This window comes from Heteronotia binoei, unplaced genomic scaffold, assembly GCF_032191835.1.
Source record: "Heteronotia binoei isolate CCM8104 ecotype False Entrance Well unplaced genomic scaffold, APGP_CSIRO_Hbin_v1 Chromosome634, whole genome shotgun sequence".
In the NCBI taxonomy this organism is placed as follows: domain Eukaryota; kingdom Metazoa; phylum Chordata; class Lepidosauria; order Squamata; family Gekkonidae; genus Heteronotia; species Heteronotia binoei.
The window spans coordinates 54258-60685 of NW_026799981.1; positions in this window are offsets into that span (position 1 = coordinate 54258).

Consider the following 6428-nt stretch of genomic DNA (forward strand, 5'->3'; position numbering starts at 1 on the left):
GGGTTGGATAAGATGTATTTTTAATATCACACTGAATGGTACACTCTTGATGGGGAAAAATTTTGGATGTTTTTCCATTCTCCATTATAGCCTATGAGATTCATTAGAATGAATGGGCCCATATGGTAAGGGTAGGTTAGGGTTAGAGTTCAGGACACACTTATGTTTGGGTGAATATTGGGGTTGGGTTTAGGGTTGGATAAGATGTATTTTTAATATCACACTGAATGGTACACTCTTGATGGGGAAAAATTTTGGATGTTTTTCCATTCTCCATTATAGCCTATGAGATTCATTAGAATGAATGGGCCCATATGGTAAGGGTTAGGGTTAGAGTTCAGGACACACTTATGTTTGGGTGAATATTGGGGTTGGGTTTAGGGTTGGATAAGATGTATTTTTAATATCACACTGAATGGTACACTCTTGATGGGGAAAAATTTTGGATGTTTTTCCATTCTCCATTATAGCCTATGAGATTCATTAGAATGAATGGGCCCATATGGTAAGGGTTAGGGTTAGGGTTAGAGTTCAGGACACACTTATGTTTGGGTGAATATTGGGGTTGGGTTTAGGGTTGGATAAGATGTATTTTTAATATCACACTGAATGGTACACTCTTGATGGGGAAAAATTTTGGATGTTTTTCCATTCTCCATTATAGCCTATGAGATTCATTAGAATGAATGGGCCCATATGGTAAGGGTTAGGGTTAGAGTTCAGGACACACTTATGTTTGGGTGAATATTGGGGTTGGGTTTAGGGTTGGATAAGATGTATTTTTAATATCACACTGAATGGTACACTCTTGATGGGGAAAAATTTTGGATGTTTTTCCATTCTCCATTATAGCCTATGAGATTCATTAGAATGAATGGGCCCATATGGTAAGGGTTAGGGTTAGGGTTAGAGTTCAGGACACACTTATGTTTGGGTGAATATTGGGGTTGGGTTTAGGGTTGGATAAGATGTATTTTTAATATCACACTGAATGGTACACTCTTGATGGGGAAAAATTTTGGATGTTTTTCCATTCTCCATTATAGCCTATGAGATTCATTAGAATGAATGGGCCCATATGGTAAGGGTTAGGGTTAGAGTTCAGGACACACTTATGTTTGGGTGAATATTGGGGTTGGGTTTAGGGTTGGATAAGATGTATTTTTAATATCACACTGAATGGTACACTCTTGATGGGGAAAAATTTTGGATGTTTTTCCATTCTCCATTATAGCCTATGAGATTCATTAGAATGAATGGGCCCATATGGTAAGGGTTAGGGTTAGGGTTAGAGTTCAGGACACACTTATGTTTGGGTGAATATTGGGGTTGGGTTTAGGGTTGGATAAGATGTATTTTTAATATCACACTGAATGGTACACTCTTGATGGGGAAAAATTTTGGATGTTTTTCCATTCTCCATTATAGCCTATGAGATTCATTAGAATGAATGGGCCCATATGGTAAGGGTTAGGGTTAGAGTTCAGGACACACTTATGTTTGGGTGAATATTGGGGTTGGGTTTAGGGTTGGATAAGATGTATTTTTAATATCACACTGAATGGTACACTCTTGATGGGGAAAAATTTTGGATGTTTTTCCATTCTCCATTATAGCCTATGAGATTCATTAGAATGAATGGGCCCATATGGTAAGGGTTAGGGTTAGGGTTAGAGTTCAGGACACACTTATGTTTGGGTGAATATTGGGGTTGGGTTTAGGGTTGGATAAGATGTATTTTTAATATCACACTGAATGGTACACTCTTGATGGGGAAAAATTTTGGATGTTTTTCCATTCTCCATTATAGCCTATGAGATTCATTAGAATGAATGGGCCCATATGGTAAGGGTTAGGGTTAGAGTTCAGGACACACTTATGTTTGGGTGAATATTGGGGTTGGGTTTAGGGTTGGATAAGATGTATTTTTAATATCACACTGAATGGTACACTCTTGATGGGGAAAAATTTTGGATGTTTTTCCATTCTCCATTATAGCCTATGAGATTCATTAGAATGAATGGGCCCATATGGTAAGGGTTAGGGTTAGGGTTAGAGTTCAGGACACACTTATGTTTGGGTGAATATTGGGGTTGGGTTTAGGGTTGGATAAGATGTATTTTTAATATCACACTGAATGGTACACTCTTGATGGGGAAAAATTTTGGATGTTTTTCCATTCTCCATTATAGCCTATGAGATTCATTAGAATGAATGGGCCCATATGGTAAGGGTTAGGGTTAGGGTTAGAGTTCAGGACACACTTATGTTTGGGTGAATATTGGGGTTGGGTTTAGGGTTGGATAAGATGTATTTTTAATATCACACTGAATGGTACACTCTTGATGGGGAAAAATTTTGGATGTTTTTCCATTCTCCATTATAGCCTATGAGATTCATTAGAATGAATGGGCCCATATGGTAAGGGTTAGGGTTAGGGTTAGAGTTCAGGACACACTTATGTTTGGGTGAATATTGGGGTTGGGTTTAGGGTTGGATAAGATGTATTTTTAATATCACACTGAATGGTACACTCTTGATGGGGAAAAATTTTGGATGTTTTTCCATTCTCCATTATAGCCTATGAGATTCATTAGAATGAATGGGCCCATATGGTAAGGGTTAGGGTTAGGGTTAGAGTTCAGGACACACTTATGTTTGGGTGAATATTGGGGTTGGGTTTTGGGTTGGATAAGATGTATTTTTAATATCACACTGAATGGTACACTCTTGATGGGGAAACATTTTGGATGTTTTTCCATTCTCCATTATAGCCTATGAGATTCATTAGAATGAATGGGCCCATATGGTAAGGGTTAGGGTTAGGGTTAGAGTTCAGGACACACTTATGTTTGGGTGAATATTGGGGTTGGGTTTAGGGTTGGATAAGATGTATTTTTAATATCACACTGAATGGTACACGCTTGATGGGGAAAAATTTTGGATGTTTTTCCATTCTCCATTATAGCCTATGAGATTCATTAGAATGAATGGGCCCATATGGTAAGGGTTAGGGTTAGGGTTAGAGTTCAGGACACACTTATGTTTGGGTGAATATTGGGGTTGGGTTTAGGGTTGGATAAGATGTATTTTTAATATCACACTGAATGGTACACTCTTGATGGGGAAAAATTTTGGATGTTTTTCCATTCTCCATTATACCCTATGAGATTCATTAGAATGAATGGGCCCATATGGTAAGGGTTAGGGTTAGGTTAGAGTTAGAGTTCAGGACACACTTATGTTTGGGTGAATATTGGGGTTGGGTTTTGGGTTGGATAAGATGTATTTTTAATATCACACTGAATGGTACACTCTTGAAGGGGAAAAATTTTGGATGTTTTTCCATTCTCCATTATAGCCTATGAGATTCATTAGAATGAATGGGCCCATATGGTAAGGGTTAGGGTTAGGGTTAGAGTTAGAGTTCAGGACACTCTTATGTTTGGGTGAATATTGGGGTTGGGTTTAGGGTTGGATAAGATGTATTTTTAATATCACACTGAATGGTACACTCTTGATGGGGAAAAATTTTGGATGTTTTTCCATTCTCCATTATAGCCTATGAGATTCATTAGATTGAATGGGCCCATATGGTAAGGGTTAGGGTTAGGGTTAGAGTTCAGGACACACTTATGTTTGGGTGAATATTGGGGTTGGGTTTAGGGTTGGATAAGATGTATTTTTAATATCACACTGAATGGTACACTCTTGATGGGGAAAAAATTTGGATGTTTTTCCATTCTCCATTATAGCCTATGAGATTCATTAGAATGAATGGGCCCATATGGTAAGGGTTAGGGTTAGAGTTCAGGACACACTTATGTTTGGGTGAATATTGGGGTTGGGTTTAGGGTTGGATAAGATGTATTTTTAATATCACACTGAATGGTACACTCTTGATGGGGAAAAATTTTGGATGTTTTTCCATTCTCCATTATAGCCTATGAGATTCATTAGAATGAATGGGCCCATATGGTAAGGGTTAGGGTTAGGGTTAGAGTTCAGGACACACTTATGTTTGGGTGAATATTGGGGTTGGGTTTAGGGTTGGATAAGATGTATTTTTAATATCACACTGAATGGTACACTCTTGATGGGGAAAAATTTTGGATGTTTTTCCATTCTCCATTATAGCCTATGAGATTCATTAGAATGAATGGGCCCATATGGTAAGGGTTAGGGTTAGGGTTAGAGTTCAGGACACACTTATGTTTGGGTGAATATTGGGGTTGGGTTTAGGGTTGGATAAGATGTATTTTTAATATCACACTGAATGGTACACGCTTGATGGGGAAAAATTTTGGATGTTTTTCCATTCTCCATTATAGCCTATGAGATTCATTAGAATGAATGGGCCCATATGGTAAGGGTTAGGGTTAGGGTTAGAGTTCAGGACACACTTATGTTTGGGTGAATATTGGGGTTGGGTTTAGGGTTGGATAAGATGTATTTTTAATATCACACTGAATGGTACACTCTTGATGGGGAAAAATTTTGGATGTTTTTCCATTCTCCATTATAGCCTATGAGATTCATTAGAATGAATGGGCCATATGGTAAGGGTTAGGGTTAGGGTTAGAGTTCAGGACACACTTATGTTTGGGTGAATATTGGGGTTGGGTTTAGGGTTGGATAAGATGTATTTTTAATATCACACTGAATGGTACACTCTTGATGGGGAAAAATTTTGGATGTTTTTCCATTCTCCATTATACCCTATGAGATTCATTAGATTGAATGGGCCCATATGGTAAGGGTTAGGGTTAGGGTTAGAGTTCAGGACACACTTATGTTTGGGTGAATATTGGGGTTGGGTTTAGGGTTGGATAAGATGTATTTTTAATATCACACTGAATGGTACACTCTTGATGGGGAAAAATTTTGGATGTTTTTCCATTCTCCATTATACCCTATGAGATTCATTAGAATGAATGGGCCCATATGGTAAGGGTTAGGGTTAGGGTTAGAGTTCAGGACACACTTATGTTTGGGTGAATATTGGGGTTGGGTTTAGGGTTGGATAAGATGTATTTTTAATATCACACTGAATGGTACACTCTTGATGGGGAAAAATTTTGGATGTTTTTCCATTCTCCATTATACCCTATGAGACTCATTAGATTGAATGGGCCCTTATGGTAAGGGTTAGGGTTAGGGTTAGAGTTCAGGACACACTTATGTTTGGGTGAATATTGGGGTTGGGTTTAGGGTTGGATAAGATGTATTTTTAATATCACACTGAATGGTACACTCTTGATGGGGAAACATTTTGGATGTTTTTCCATTCTCCATTATAGCCTATGAGATTCATTAGAATGAATGGGCCCATATGGTAAGGGTTAGGGTTAGGGTTAGAGTTCAGGACACACTTATGTTTGGGTGAATATTGGGGTTGGGTTTAGGGTTGGATAAGATGTATTTTTAATATCACACTGAATGGTACACTCTTGATGGGGAATAATTTTGGATGTTTTTCCATTCTCCATTATACCCTATGAGATTCATTAGAATGAATGGGCCCATATGGTAAGGGTTAGGGTTAGGGTTAGAGTTCAGGACACACTTATGTTTGGGTGAATATTGGGGTTGGGTTTAGGGTTGGATAAGATGTATTTTTAATATCACACTGAATGGTACACTCTTGATGGGGAAAAATTTTGGATGTTTTTCCATTCTCCATTATACCCTATGAGATTCATTAGATTGAATGGGCCCATATGGTAAGGGTTAGGGTTAGGGTTAGAGTTCAGGACACACTTATGTTTGGGTGAATATTGGGGTTGGGTTTAGGGTTGGATAAGATGTATTTTTAATATCACACTGAATGGTACACTCTTGATGGGGAAACATTTTGGATGTTTTTCCATTCTCCATTATAGCCTATGAGATTCATTAGAATGAATGGGCCCATATGGTAAGGGTTAGGGTTAGGGTTAGAGTTCAGGACACACTTATGTTTGGGTGAATATTGGGGTTGGGTTTAGGGTTGGATATGATGTATTTTTAATATCACACTGAATGGTACACTCTTGATGGGGAATAATTTTGGATGTTTTTCCATTCTCCATTATAGCCTATGAGATTCATTAGAATGAATGGGCCCATATGGTAAGGGTTAGGGTTAGGGTTAGAGTTCAGGACACACTTATGTTTGGGTGAATATTGGGGTTGGGTTTAGGGTTGGATAAGATGTATTTTTAATATCACACTGAATGGTACACTCTTGATGGGGAAAAATTTTGGATGTTTTTCCATTCTCCATTATACCCTATGAGACTCATTAGATTGAATGGGCCCTTATGGTAAGGGTTAGGGTTAGGGTTAGAGTTCAGGACACACTTATGTTTGGGTGAATATTGGGGTTGGGTTTAGGGTTGGATAAGATGTATTTTTAATATCACACTGAATGGTACACTCTTGATGGG